This window comes from Zingiber officinale, chromosome 4A (genome assembly GCF_018446385.1).
Source record: "Zingiber officinale cultivar Zhangliang chromosome 4A, Zo_v1.1, whole genome shotgun sequence".
In the NCBI taxonomy this organism is placed as follows: Eukaryota; Viridiplantae; Streptophyta; class Magnoliopsida; order Zingiberales; family Zingiberaceae; genus Zingiber; species Zingiber officinale.
This window is the reverse complement of record NC_055992.1, coordinates 5580345-5597121: the sequence shown is the minus strand read 5'-3', so window position 1 is coordinate 5597121 and position 16777 is coordinate 5580345.

Here is a 16777-nt window from a genome sequence, read left to right as displayed (position 1 = left end):
TTTTGTTCCAATTTCTCAAATAATACTTGCACTAGAAAACTCCTGCTTCTTCTTGTGTTAACCAGTTCGGTGTAAACAATAGTTTACTTTATTGTATAAATAATAATGCTTTCCTATTGAGATAATCATCTAATTTTTTTCATCCAATGTGATAATTCAGTATCCTTAAATTCTCAGTCTCTGAAAATGGGATCTTGATGTTGCTTTGAAAAAAGAAACTTAATTTTGATTCACAATTGGAAATTTCTCATATTCACTATTCTCAATTAGTTTTTTGTAGAATGAAAGCTGATAGGCCAATTTAGTACCAAATTTATCATTAAATTTACTTTTTTTTATAAAGAAAAATGGGTGCATTTATTATAATAGACGAATTATTTGTTCATGAATTATTCATCATCATTCAGGGAGACAGATGGTTGTGGAAACATAACAAACTAAGGATTTTGTTAGTGTAGTGCAAAATTACATCATTCGTACTTTTCAAGTTTCATGTGAAAAATGATTTGGAAGTTCTGGTAATTACTAGAACTTGCACAGCTGCATATTTCAACGGAATGTGTTATTTAAATTACTTGATCACTTTGCACATTAATTTATTTTTGAACCATTTGAGTGTTGTAAGAAATAAGAAACTATACACGAAGAGGAAAGCATAAAATTAGAATAAACTTTATGCTTCTTCTTTTTCAGGTGAGATATTTTACTTCCTTTCCATTTCCTCTTCATTTTATACTATAAGGATCCTTAGAATCTGATTACTTGAACATATACATAAATAACAAAGCTCCAAAAATAATAGCCACCTTAGATGATTTAATCAGTTATATGTAGTATCATGTTAAAAGTTTTTGGTCCTTTAGATATAGGTGGACGAGTAGCTAAATGAATATATGAATTTTTTGGGATATGATTCACTTGGCAAATATATGAGTCTATACATCCTTGTAATTTTTGTATGAGTAGTTAAATGAATCCATTTGTATTATGTACTTCCTATTTCAACATTTAATTGTATCTGACTGAGAATTATGATGTTATAATAATGCTTTTAGTACTTGTGTTAGACTAATGATATCCCATCCAACCTATATTTTTTCCCCATAATATATATAATCTACTAGTATATTTATTTTGACACAAGTGAGACCTCTAATATTTCAACGTATCTTTTCATTCATGACAGAGTTGCATGTCCAAAATTATTTGTAGTTAAATTTGTCCATTTTTTTTGGGGGGGGGGGGGGGGGGGGGGGGGGGGGAAGGTAAATGTATTATACTCCCAAAAAGAACAAAATATAATCATATGATGTTTACAAAGTGCATAAGAGGTTTATGACTTTGTATGACATCATTAAACAAACTCCATACATAACATCACACATCAAGACCTCACTAGTATCTACAAAGTACTAATCATGACTTGGACTTTGTATGATACCCGAGCATATCACAAAGCATTACCACACATTATAAAAGAATTACTTGATATCTACAAAGCGCCAAACATGAACTTGGACTTTGTGAAATATCTTCTCAAAGCAAGGATAAATCATAGAAGATAAGGCAAGATGCCTTGCTTTCATTTGTCGCCTTTTACCTTTGTAATGTTGTCGAAATGTATCAAGAAATGAGGCCATGTCTGTGATGTCAAATGTGATACCCATCCATGTCTTGACTTTAGCAAGTAGAGGCTTGACAATCTCACAATCAAAGAAAATATGATTATTGGATTCATCTTGTTGTCGGCACAACACACATAATTTGTTGAACTCATAAGAGATGGTGTCCGCAGTTCTTAGTCTTCCATGAGCAAGCAACCAAGATGTGAACCTATGCTTGGGCAAAATATATGGCTTCCGTATCACCGAAAACCAATCCACTTTAGCCGCTTTTGGACGAAAAAACTCATATGCCAAAGCCGATCCTTTATTTTCCCCGGTAAACCACTCTATCATTTTCATGTTTGCGGCGCCAATGGAGGTAGTTCGCCGTACAAGTTCATCATGAATAAAAAGTAAGCGTTTAATAAGGGATGAGTCCGAAGGCTTACTCCTCCATTGCCAAAAGTCCATATTTCGGAGATAGTGATGATGAACCCATCGAACCCAAAGAGACTCACGTCGACTTTGAATATTCCATAGAATCCGACATAAGAGAGCCATATTCCATGTTTGCAAATCACGTAAACCATATCCTCATTCTTCTTTGGGTAGACATATAGAAGCTCATGAGATTGGTGGATGTTTTGTTGACCATACAAAGGAACGAGAGATGCCATAAATCTTGTCAATAACACCACTTGGTATTGGAAGGATAGACAACCAAAAACATTACACCCCTTGAAGTACCGATCGCATGCACAAGTTCCAACCTTTCGACATGAGAAAGTGTGTGCTTCGGCCAAGATACAACATTCTTCCTTATGGAGTCAAGAAGTGCCCCATAATTTGCAATCCTCAATTTCTCCGTTGCTAAAGGAATGCCAAGATATCGGAAGGGAAATGTGTCTTGTTGAAAATCGGTTATGTGTAGGAGCTCCTCCCATATTCACTAACCCCGGCCATATATAAGTTGGATTTCAACGGATTTGCTCGGAGGCCCACTTTATCACCAAAAATCGTTAGACAATCCATAATAAGATTAAGAGTAGAAGCATCGGTTCTTGCAAACAACAAGAGGTCATCGGCATATGCTATATGTGTGAGTTCCACTTATTTACATTTTGAATGATAATGAAAAGCACTTAACCTTGAAACAACTTTCATAGAACGTGAGAAAACTTCTAAGCATAGGCCAAATAATAAAGGAGAGAGAGGATCACCTTACCTCAAGCCTCTTCTTGCACTAAAGAAACCATGCAATCCACCATTTAGACTAACGGAGTAAGAGACCGTGGTTATACATTCCCTTATCCATCCACAAAATTGTTGGGAAAAACCAAAACCAACAAGTGTGAACATAAGAAAACTCCAATCAACTGTATCAAAAGTTTTGCGCAAATCAACTTTGATCATACACCTTGGAGAAACCCGTTTACGAGCATACTTCCTCAATAATTCTTGGGCTAAATGAATGTTGTCACCTATAGACCGACCTTTGATGAAAGCCATTTGAGCCGGATCCAACAATATATCCATAATATTTGCCAATCTTGCCGCCAATACTTTAGCGATAACCTTGTAGAAAACCATACAACATGAGATGGGCCTAAAATCCGTAACTCTTGGAGCATGATCAGATTTAGGAATGAGGGCTATCAAGGTGTGATTTCATTGTTTTAGGAGATGGCCATTAGTGAAGAATTCCTTTATCGCCTCGATGAAATCAACCCCTATATTTGTAGGACCGTTAGATTCGATAGAGGGGGGGGTGAATATCGATTAGAAATTTTAGAGTATAAACACAGCGGAAAAGTAAAATAGACACAAATGTTTTTTACTTCGTTCGGAGCCTGTGACGACTCCTACTCGAAGGCCCGTGGTCCTTGACCACTTTCGTTGGGCAATCACTAACAGGTCGAAATATGATTACAGAATGAATACAGGAAATGCTAGTGAAAATAAAGCAATACCGACAAGGAAATTAAATAAAAGCTGAAGGAGCACTTTGTCGGAGCGTTGTTGATGTCGCACTGAACGTCGAGCAGCAAGACCAGTAGTAGAAGAGTTCTCAGATTAATTCTTGATCCTGAAGCTCCTGCCTGGGGCTTCTTTTATATGCTGCTCCGGGCGCCTGGATTCCTTCCGGGCGCCTGGAATGTGACGTAGCTGCTCAAACCGAGATGCTCCACGTGGCGACGACTTGGCTGGATAGAATTTGCCTTCCGGGCGCCCGGACCTCCGGGCGCCCGGACCACCTTGTTCCAGAAATCTCCTTTTTCCTGCAAAACAAAGTTAGTCCGAGGCAATATATATCCTGCAAAACAGATTGTTAGCACATTTTATCATAGTAGGAATTAGCACAAGTAGTATGACTTAGATTCCGTCTTTCCGAGACCGGAATCTAGTCACGATCTCGACTTAGACATCCGAAATGGTTCTAAGCCGGATCGACGCCTAATGTTCCCTTCCCGGGAACGCGTCCTCGCCCTCCATTGACTTACCTCACTTACCGCCTGAGGCCACCTTGACGGGCAGTCTGACTTTTGGTGCTCGAGCTCGTGGAGGTCGTGCACTCACATCAACGCTAATTCCTATCCAACTTCCCTGTCCTGTCGGACTTCTCGAGCTTAGCGTGACTGTACCAAGGACCCTTGACTGTCATTCTACGGTCAGCCCGTCGACCTGTCTGGACTTATCCTGCACACTCGATCAGAGTGTTAGATAACGACGAACCTAACTTAACCTGATTTGTCATTCATCAAAACCTGAGCTAGACCGTTAGTGCTAACCGCACCAGCAATCTCCCCCTTTTTGATGGAATGACAACCTGGTTAAGTTAGTGATAAATATATGAAAAAAATCAAGCATGATTTTCGAGGTTTTTAAGTTAGTTTTTCAAGTTTGCATTTAGTTTGCATTTAATTCCTCTAACTTAACCACCTAACCCTCCCCCTTTGGCATTCATCAAAAAAAAAAAAAACAAGAGTAAACATAGTGTAGAGTTACTGTAAAACAGCTGAAAAATATCTGAGTTTGGTTCAAAAATTCAAGAAAAAATCCAAGTAAAAATATAAAGTTAATCAAGTTGTCTTGGGGGAGACAAGTTGAATTTTGAAAAGTATAAAGTTAATCAAGTTTTAACCTTTCAGGCGTGTAAAATTTTTAAATAAGGTTTTTCAACTTTTCAAAAAAATTTTCCGGTTTAAGTAACTTTTACTTCTCAAAAGGTAAATTTTCAATTTCACTTTTTCAAAACAACGCAAAAATTAAGTGAGATTAAATTTTGCCAAAATAAATTTTTAAGGCTAATTTGATAAAAGTTAAATTTGTAAAGCTTAATAGTCAACTTTTTAAATCAGGTTTGAAAATTAGGTGGAATTAACCTTCCAAGTTTTTCAAACACTTAGTTAAGTTTAACTTTTTGTAAACATAAATTAGTTTTAAAAAATATTTTTCAAACACACAAAATTTTAGTTAATTTCTCCCCCTGAACTTGATACTTAAATTTAACCAGCTGTCTAACCAATTAGGTACTAACTGACTATCAGAAGATAGTAGCTTTCACTTGGTTAGTCAGATTAAGTTGACTTGACTGATCAACTTAGTCTGATTAATATCTGAGTTGTATTTAACGTCCAGACTTATGCTGATGCACTGAAATACGCATCTTAAGTCCAGACAATTGGCCTATGCATCTCACCCCTTTCTATGTTTGTCAAACACAAGCAAGGTAAACCTAAGGTGTTGGTGAGATGCTCAAAAACTAGACCTATGGGTACATGCTTTCTAAGGATTCAAAACTAGTCTAAGGCCAAAAACTGTTTTTGAAAGTCTAAAAATGGAAAGTTTTGAAAACAAACAAGTTTAACTTATAATTTGATAAAACCATTTTTGAAAGTATTTTTGAAATTTAAGATTTCTAGTCTATTGAGCACATCCCTAATTTCCGACGTAAGTTGCTAAACTCACTTTCAGGGAGTGGTTTTGTGAAAATGTCTGCTAAATTTGATTTGGACTCAATATATTTGAGTTCAATATCACCTTTAGTAACATGATCCCTGATAAAGTGGTGCCTAATTTCAATATGTTTGGTTCTTGAATGATGCACAGGGTTCTTGGTTAAGTTAATTGAACTTATATTGTCAATTAATAATTTTACATTTGTGATATTTAAGTAGAAATCTTTTAGAGTATGCATCATCCATAATAATTGTGCAACGCATTCGCCTATAGCTATGTATTCTGACTCAGTTGTAGATAGAGCAACACAATGTTGCTTTCTACTAAACCAACTAACAAGTGATGTACCTAGTAATTGGCATCCACCACTTGTGCTTTTGCGGTCTAATTTACATCCAGCATAATCTGAGTCAGAGTACCCTATTAGTTCAAAATTATTTGTCCTAGGATACCAGATTCCTACATTTGTTGTTCCTTTAAGATATCTAAAAATTCTTTTAACTTGTGTCAAATGGGATTCCTTAGCACAAGTTTGATATCTAGCACACATACTAACTGCAAATAAAATATCAGGTCGGCTTGCAGTTAAGTACAGTAGGCTACCTATTGCACTCCTATAATGTTTTAAGTCAATTGGTTTTCCATTTGGGTCACTGTCTAAGATTGTGTTTACTGCCATAGGTGTTTTTATTTCTTTTGTATTTTCCATTCCGAATTTTTTAAGTAAGTCTTTAGTGTATTTATGTTGATAAATATAATTTCCTTCATTTGTTTGTTTGATTTGTAATCCTAAGAAATAAGTTAATTTTCCTACTAAGCTCATTTCAAATTCTTTTTCCATTAGATTAATAAATTCTTCTAAAAATTCTGAATTTGTTGATCCAAATATTATATCATCTACGTATATTTGTGCAATAAATATGTCTGTATTTAAAGATTTAACAAACAGGGTTGGGTCAATTTGACCTTAGTTGAATCCTTTAGATGTTAAGTACGATGTTAGTCTTTCATACCATGCCCTGGGTGCTTGTTTAAGGCCATATAAAGCTTTCTTTAACTTGAAAACATGATCAGGGTGTTCTAAACTTTCAAACCCAGGAGGCTGACCTACATAAACTTCTTCTTTAATAGTCCATTAAGAAAGGCAGACTTAACATCCATTTGGTATAGTTTAAATCCCTTGTGGGCTGCATAACTTAGTAACATTCTAATGGATTCTAATCTGGCTACTGGGGCATAGGTTTCATCATAGTCAAGTCCTTCAACCTGACTAAACCCTTTGGCAACTAGTCTAGCTTTATTTCTAGTAATTTCTCCAGTTTCACTTAATTTGTTTCTGAATACCCATTTTGTTTCTATTATTTTCTTGTTCTTAGGTGGTGGTACTAGGTCCCAAACTTCATTACGTTCAAATTGGGCTAGTTCCTCTTGCATAGCTATAATCCAGTCTGGGTCTAGTAAGGATTCATCCACAGTTTTGGGTTCAATTTTTGAAATTAAAAAAATTTGACTTAGGTTTCTAAAAGATGATCTGGTTTGAACTCTCAAGTCTGGGTCACCAATTATTTGATCAGTTGGGTGATTTGGGTTAACCCTTATTGTTCTAGTGGGTTGACTTTCTTAATGTTGTTCCTCTTCTTCATGACTTAGAGTCTGGTTGGTTTCTGGAACAAATTCAGGTGGTTGTGTAAGTTCTAAGTCTTGTTTAGTTTCTTCAAATTTTACATTAGTTGTTTCTTCAATTTTTAAGGTAACCTTATTGTAAATTCTATAACCTCTACTATTTAGGGAATATCCTACAAAAATTTCATTTTCAATTTTAGAGAAGAATTTTCCTAAGTGTTCTCTTGTATTTAAAATAAAGACTGGGCATCCAAATACTTTAAAATATTTTATATTTGGTTGTTTATTATAAAACATTTCGAAGACTGTTTTGTTATGGGTTTTATTTATTGTTGTTTTGTTCTGTACATAGCAGGCTGTACTAACGGCTTCTGCCCAAAAGTATTTAGGTAGGTTATACTCATTTAACATTGTTCTAGAAGCTTCAAGTAAGGTTCTATTTTTTCTTTCTACAATCCCATTTTGTTGGGGGGTTTTAGGGCATGAGAACTCATGGTGGTAACCGTTTTCAAGACAGAAACTGTTAAAGTTGTGATTTTTAAATTCTCCCCCGTTGTCACTCCTAATTCTTTTAATTTTAATATATTTTTCGTTCTCAATTTGTTTGCAAAAATTTGTAAAAATTTCAAAAGTTTCATCTTTATGTTTTAAGAATTTTACCCAAGTAAACCTAGAATAATCATCTATAATTACTAAACAATATAAGTTTCCATTTATAGATTTGACTCCATGGGAGTCAAAAAAGTCTAAATGTAGAAGTTCTAAAATTGAGTTAGTTTGTGGCTGATTTGTTTGTTTGTGAGTGGATTTAGTTTGTTTGCCTTGTTGACAAGCATTACATATGGTTGAATCTAAGTTAGGTAATTTTGGTAAGCCTTTCACAAGTCCATTTAGTTTACTTATATTTCTGAAGTTGGTGTGAGACATTCGCCTATGCCATAACCAAGTTTCTTCTTTTTGCGTTAAATAACATTTAATGGGAGAAATGGTTAAGTTGATGGCATAGATGTTGTCTTTTCTAAAACCTTTTAGGCTTATGGTAGGATTATCTAGATGTTTGATTAAACATTCTGTGGATAGAAATTTCACCTTATACCTAGTATCACATAATTGGCTTATACTCAGAAGATTATATTTAAAATTTTCAACAAGTAAGACATTTGTAATTATAAAGTCTAATTTTAATTCAATATTACCTATACCAATTACCTTGAGTTTGCCGTTGTTTCCAAAGGCAACTGTTCCTAGGCTTTTGTAAGTGAATTGAGTGAACTTGGTGTGATCTCCAGTCATATGTTTGGAGCAACTACTGTCCAAAATCCACTTGGTTTCCTACAGTAAGTGGGATTTAAAGTTAGTCTTTTTAAGTAGACCTTATTTAAGTTAAGTTTTAAAGATTTGAAATTAATTTTTAAGTTTTAAAATTAAAATTTTGAAATTAATTTTTAAGTATAAAATTAAAATTTTGAAATTAATTTTTAAGTTTAAAATTAAAAATTTGAAATTAATTTAAAATTAAAATTTTAGCCTTATTCATCTCACCCGATCTATATTATCAATCAGGGAATCCTATGATTTTGTGAGATGAAATTGGTTTGGTTACAGAGTTTGGTTTAACTAGCATTAGATTCAGGTTTAGTTTTGGTCTCTACAAACAGACATTCTTCGGATAAACTTCTAAGCTTGGTGAGTCACATGGACGTCATTAGAAGTAACCAACATTTCGAGGTTTTCCGAATAGTCCTATCCACGGAGCCTAGTACTCAACCTTGGTCTAACTGATTATGATCCATTTAAGGGTAGCTTCGGTCAGTTCCACTTAGCCAAATGCACCAGATCGAAGCCATATCTTTCTAGACATGCGATGCCCAAGCTTCCCTAACGTACTATCATCCAAAAATTTCACCAGTACCATGATTCAAGTTAAACTTGGTCTCTAATCCTAATTACCCTGCCGGGTTAGTTTATTTTGGGTTACCCTGTCGGGTAAGTTAGTTTTGGAGGTGCCAGCTATTCTGGAGCCTCCCCCTGAATTATTGGCCATTATTTTAAATTTTGATTTTTTTGGTTTGTGTCGATTCTTTTTATAGTTATGGTTAACTTGATGATAATTTTGTTGATTTTTAAAGTGTTTAGATTTTGAATTTGATTTGGATTTGTATTTTGAATTTTGGTTTGGTTTATTTGATTTTATATAATGTATTTTTTCTTTAGGTATATAATATTGATTGAGTCCTACTTGCGTAGTTAAGCACGCTTTCGGAATCCAAGCTTGATTAGTTGGTTTGTATTGAGTTATTAACGACTTAAAAGTTTTATTTGAGTTTGACTTGTATCCGAGTCCGGTTTTATTATAACATGCTTTTTGATTGTTCAGGATTAAGTCAAGATTTTTTGATCTTGTTGTGAATTTTTCTAACATTCCTTTTAAACTGTTGATCTCATTTTTTAGTGATAAATTCTCCTCATAAAGTGTTAGATCTTGAGTTGGATCTGAATTTTTGATTTGTTCCTTGAGGTTTTGATTTTCCTCAAGAAGTGATTTGTTTTCATTTTCTATTTTGGTTAATTTACTATTTAAACAGGAAATAATTCTAAAAAATTTTTTGTTTAAATTAAAATATACCTCATTCGGGCCTTCGGAAACGAGTACGGACTCGTGTTTCATCTTCCGACTCGTCTTCTGTTTCGTCTTCACGGGCCATCAGTGCGAGGTGGCTCTGATGTTTCTGCTCTTCTTCCTCTGATTCGTCCGAGGAGTCGTCCCACGTTGCTTTGAGTGCCTTCTTTCTGTTTGGCTTTGGTTTGTCGAACTTCAGTTTGGGGCATTCGTTCTTGTAGTGTCCCTTTTTATTGCAGCCGTAGCAAGTCACGTTCTTTTGTTCTGAGGGAGAACTGATCTTTTGAAGATCCTTTTTGCTGAAGCTCCTCTTTCTCCTGGTGAACATTTTTCTTACCAAGTTCACCAAGTGTTCTTCGTCTTCGGAGTCTTGGTCGGAGTCTTCTTCAAATTCAGGCTTGCTTTTCTTTTCTTTTCTTTGGAGGAACCTGCAAATAAAGCTACACCTTTCTCGGCTCCAGCATTAGTTTGTTCGTGTAATTCTAATTCACAGAAAAGCTCATCTAATTTTAATTTAGAAAGATTCTTAGAAATTTTGTAGGCATCCACTATTGATGCCCACAGACTATTACGTGGAAAGGCGTTTAATGAGTACCTTATTAAGTCTCTATTATCCATCTGGTGGCCTATCGCATGAAGCCCGTTGAGGATATCCTTGATCCTCGCGTGAAGCTGATTCGCCGTTTCACCTTCCTGCATTTTTATATTAAAAATTTTATTCAAGAGCAAGTCTCGTTTGGTTACCTTGGTCGTACAGCTCGATCAATTTGTCCCACAGCTCTTTAGCGTTTTTGTGTGGACCGACTCTATTTAGTTCTTCTCTTGTTAATCCGCACTATAGAGTGTTGATTGCTTTATTTTCTGTTGATGCTTTCTTTTTCAAATCAGCTGTCCAGTCTTCAGGATCCAGTATATTCCCGGAAGTGTCTGTTGGAATTTTGTAGGGCCTCGTAACGCTCATCCACTGGTCGAAGTCTGTTTTGAGGTAGACCTCCATGCGCTTCTTCTAGTACGGAAAATCGTCCCCGTTGAAAAGTGGAGGTCGTATTGTGCTGAAGCCTTCTTGTTGGGACATCCTGTACACAGATAAATAACCAAAAAAAAAATCCCAAGACTTGGTCTTGGATTAGTAGTGCGGGAAGAGAGAATAAAAAAAATCTAGATTGGTGTTGCACCAATTTAGTTTTAATTGCAACAAAAAATATTTAAAAAAAATGATAAACCAGTTTTGAGTTTAAGTGTAAAACTGAAAACTGAAAAAAAAGGAAACAACAAAAAAAATTTCACCCCCAGTCTGATTGGTGGTTGCACCAAATCAGAGCGGTACCTGCTCTGATACCACTTGTAGGACCGTTAGATTCGATAGAGGGTGGGGGTGAATATCGATTAGAAATTTTAGAGTATAAACGCAGCGGAAAAGTAAAATAGACACAAATATTTTTTACTTCGTTCGGAGCCTGTGACGACTCCTACTCGAAGGCCCGTGGTCCTTGCACACTTTCGTTGGGTAATCACTAACAGGTCGAAATATGATTACAGAATGAATACAGGAAATGCTAGTGAAAATAAAGCAATACCGACAAGGAAATTAAATAAAAGCTGAAGGAGCACTTTGTCGGAGCGTTGTTGATGTCGCACTGAACGTTGAGCAGCAAGACCAGTAGTAGAAGAGTTCTCAGACCTGCCTGGGGCTTCTTTTATATGCTGCTCCGGGCGCCTGGATTCCTTCCGGGCGCCTGGAATGTGACGTAGCTGCTCAAACTGAGATGCTCCACGTGGCGACGACTTGGCTAGATAGAATTTGCCTTCCGGGCGCCCGGATCCCTTCCGGGCGCCCGAACCACCTTGTTCCAGAAATCTCCTTTATCTTGCAAAACAAAGTTAGTCCGAGGCAATATATATCCTGCAAAACAGATTGTTAGCACATTTTATCATAGTAGGAATTAGCACAAGTAGTATGACTTAGATTCCGTCTTTCCGAGACCGGAATCTAGTCATGATCTCGACTTAGACATCCGAAATGGTTCTAAGCCGGATCGACGCCTAATGTTCCCTTCCCGGGAACGCGTCCTCGCAGTCACTCCCCTCCAGTGACTTACCTCACTTACCTGCCAGACGTCCGGTCAGCCCTTCGACCCGTCTGGACTTTTTGCCAAGCGTCCGGTCAGCCCGTCGACCCGCTTGGACTTCTCGCCAGCTATCCGGTCAGCCCGTCAACCTAGCTGGACTTCTCGCCAAGCGTCCGGTCAGCCCGTCGACCCGCTTGGACTTCTCGCCAGCTATCCGGTCAGCCCGTCGACCTAGCTGGACTTTGTGCCAGACATCCGGTCAGCCCGTCGACCTGTCTGGACTTATCCTGCACACTCGATCAGAGTGTTAGATAACGATGAACCTAACTTAACCTGATTTGTCATTCATCAAAACCTAAGTTAGACCGTTAGTGCTAACCGCACCAACAATATTGTCCCAAGCCGCCGTGAAGAATTTTGCATTATAACCATCCAGACCGGGAGCTTTATCGACGCCTATACTAAATAGAGCCTTCTTGATTTCTTCCTCCGTGATTGTGGCTTTGAGGGATGATGCTTGGGCTTGAGATAATTTAGTCCCATGCAAGGAAGAAACATCAATTGGAGAGCTTTGACCGACTTCACCCAATAGGCTTTGGAAATATTTCACAAATTCCACGGCGACTTCATCCAAACTAGTTGTTTATTCCCCGGATTGTTTGATGAGTGTAATAATATCATTTCTTTTGTTGTTTCGCTTCACCAAGTCATGATAAAATTTGGTGCATCTATCACTATTCTTGAGGTAAATACTCTTTGCACGTTGTTGATAGAAGAGTCTTTCCACCTCCGCTAGCATAATTGCCTTCTTCCTTATTGTGTCATATTCACTTGAGGGCTCTCCACCATCAAGAAGGGTTCTATGAACAACCTCTAACTCTAATTTTGCTCTTGATGCTTGCTCTTTGATATGTTGAAAGTGAAGCGTATCAAGTTCCCTTAGTTTACCTTTCAACCGTGTAAGTTTTGTCTTGAGAGTAAATTGTGAATTGCCATATATGGGTGTCTCCCATGTATTTGCCACCAAATCTTTTAATCCATCATGTAAAGTCCACATATTATAAAATTTGAAGGGCCTATTGGAACCTCTCTCTCTTGCACAAGTTGAAACTATGGTGCAAGAGTAGTCCGATAGACAACCCAGGGGCGTAAATTCCACGTAACTTTCATAGTCTGCAACAAGACATTGTGAATTTACCATAGCACATCTAGCTTGCAAGAAACCCACCCATTTGTCCATGTCAAATGACACACAATAGAACGAAAATCAACCAAACCACAAGTGTCAACAAAACACTCCAAATCATGTATCTCATAATTAGAAATCGATTCTCCACCTTCTTTGTATCGAATTGCCAATGGTGAGTTATAATCTCCCATAATGAGCCAAGGTTCTACAATCATTTCTCCAAGGAGGGTAAGAGAAGTCCATAAGGGTCTCCTTGTCATGATAGAATGAAATCCATATATAAATGTCACCAATGAAGACCGGGTCGTAATAGAACAACGAGCACAACAATGTATATATTGATCCGATGTGTCAAGAACATCCAAATTGACCCTGTTCATATCCCATAGAAGCAAAATACAACCTCTATTAGAATAAATAAAATTATTTGTCATCCCCATACCTGAGAATTTTCTTCGCATGATAACATCTAAGGAGTCCTCATTAAGCTTAGTTTCAATGAGTGTTATAACTTGAATTGTCTTTTGCTTGAGAAGGTGAATGACCTCAAATGTTTTAGGGGCTTATGGAAGCCCCTAATGTTCCAAGATGTAATCTTCATCGTCCACAAGAAGGCCGGGCTGCTCTAACCCGTAAATTCCTCCCATTTTGTTTTGCTAAGTATCCACATGTGCTGAAGTTAAAGTTGGTGAAGGGGGTAGTTCTGCTTCCACAATAGGTCCCGGAATTAAATGAGAGAAGAAGGTGCTGTGCGAAATGATAGTGTCCTCCATGCCTAAAGTGACAGAAGTAGCCTCACTTGAGTCAATTTGTTCTTGAAATGTAGTAACCTTCTTACCATCGACTTGAGTATCGGTTGATTTTGATGATGAGGCCACACTGTTCTCGGATGGAAGGGGTGATACCACAACCGGTTGTGAAAGAGGATCGAGCACATTTGGGAGGGGTGATGATTGTATCTCCTTTGGAACCAATTCTTCAGCAACCGTTGCAACCACTACAGGATCTTGTTTCGGAACACAATCCATTGGTGGTGGAGTGTCGATCACCAACGACTTGTGGAGGCCCTTGAGGAGGAAAAGATTGTTTTTTCCTATATTGAAATTGTTGTCTTCCTCTTGTAGGTTGTGATCGATTGGGATGATGGTGGCCAGAATTCTTGCAATCCTTCTTACAATGTCCAAGTCTTCGACAATCATCGCAAAATCGAGCATGACTTCATAGATGATCCGGAGGTCAAGTTGAACACCAGTATGTAATGTAGTTGGGACCTCTCTTATTCTCTCATCATGAACCGAGTCCTCCACCAAGTCTAGCATATGTCAATCTTTCTCTTGTACGGGTCAATTTGTCGGTGTACATCGATCTCCCTATCTCTGAGTCAATGAGTCCAAGAGTTTTGGGGGACCAATAATTCGGTGGCAATCCATGAATTTGTACCCAAGCGGGGATATACCGTCCATCTTCATCAAACAAAAAGCAATGCGACATAATCTTTGGAAACAAAGAAATCTCATATGCAAAATACGATCCCCCAAGTAGAACTTTGCCACGATCTTGCATTGTATCAAAATGATATACAACCCAACCACTTTTGTGCATGTAAAATTTATAAGGTACTCTCCATTTAGAAGCAATGAAAGAGACGTCATTCTTTCCTGGATGCCTTCTCATGAAACAACCAACAAGACAAAATCCAATCGAATCTTTCACAGTTTTAATATCTTCATACTCAAAATTCAAACGCTGCTCGATTAATTAAGATTGTTATAGTTGGATCGCCATCTTAGTCCGTCGATTATATACCTTATATTTTACACTTGTGTGCTCACTCTCCACTCTTCACTTCTCCACTTTTCCTTTTATCCTTCATGTTTGTAAACAGAGGATCTCTGAGGTTTCGATATTCATTTTCATATGCCATAGATTATTTCTTTCATGTATTTTAATTTTATATGTTTTCTTATTTATCAATATGAGTCCAGCTATATTATATGGCAATATAATATAGCTGGACTCATATATATTAGCCAATATAAGTCTAGTTATGTTACATTGTTTTAAAAATATTTAATACTAACCAATATTTTTTTGTTATATGAAATATCTTGTTATTATATACTTACCAAATTTTTTATAAGTTCAAAAATGATAACATTGAGCTATATCATAAGAAAACCCTTAAACATATGCAATAATTATGAGAAAATTAGAGATGCGAGATGAACTTCAAATTTGTAAAATCATGCAAACACGTTAAGAAGTTTTACAAAATGTTCTCTATGGGAATGGATAAACAAGATTGGGAATGATTGACTATTCTTATCCCATCTTTTTTATGTTATAAATTATTTTTTTAAAAAAAATTAAATGTCTATTTTTTTGTAAAATTATACTAATATTACTATAATTGTAAAAAATGAGTAAAACAAATGCAAAAAACAGATCCTTGAAATCTATGCCATATGGAAGAGGAAGTAAGTCTTTTAGGCAATTGCCATATGAAATGGTAGGACATATATTATTAGGATTTTATATTAATTTAGACATAAAATTATGTTTTATTTAATATTAATAGGGGGGAAAAGACGACAACATTCAGATTTTGCATCAATATTTTTTAAAACAGAAAAAAAGGAGACCATATTGTTGATCTTGATGCAATGGAAACATATGTGAGTATATATATTTTAATTCATTTCTTCACATGATATTTGATTCATCGTAAATTTCAAAATCTTTTAACTTATTGAAGGATCAGATTTGTGAGGTTGTTCGAAAAGTTTCTTCATTGTCAAATATTCAATTTGTTGAGAAATATTTTGGACCTCAACAATATGATCATATTTTTGTCTATAGAAGAGTGAGGCCTAATGATGTAAGAGGACCTGCTGTTTCAAAATAAGAATTTTATCATGAAAATGTCACACCACGTGAGAAAATGATTAATATGGAATCTAAATTTAAAACTTTTAAGGAGTTGATTCTAAAAATTTTACTGCCTAATATGCAAGTGATTACATCGACTTCATACTATTTAAGGTTAAATTAGTTAGTTTAATTTTTTATTATTTCTTGTTTATTACTCGATAATGAGAATAAGTAGCTTTGTTCATTTTAAATTGTAAATGCTTCATAGGTACGCAGGCAGAATGACGGTTTTAATGATTGGCATTGACTGATATTTTCTAAAATGCTCTTCCTGCATCGTTCTAATGTTATTGAATATGTATTCACATAATTAACTATCTCCGTATATATTATATTTATTTTTCATTTACTTTGTATTTTAATTATTTATCCTGCTTTTGTGTCCACAGATGATGCTGATCTTGATACTATACATAAATAATGGAGAGCTTGTAGTAAGGTCAACATGTGTCCGTATAACTTTTGTGTAGTAGTTTTGTTCATTTACTTTTGTGTCCGTATAACCGATGTTTATCCTGCTTTAAGGTTAGAGAAAGAGCTACTTGATGAATAAAATTAAAAATGATGCAATGTTCTCCTCATATTTTAATTTTTCTCGAAAAATGCTAGAGGCAGTGTGAATGGATTAATTACACAATATAGCTTTCTTGCTTAGCAAGAAGAACATTATTTGATTTGATCATTAATTAACACATTTTACTTTTTCAAAAAATAAATAATTAATCCATTTTATTTTTAAAGATTATCAAAAATCTTGAAAATACTCTTCAAGTACTAACTA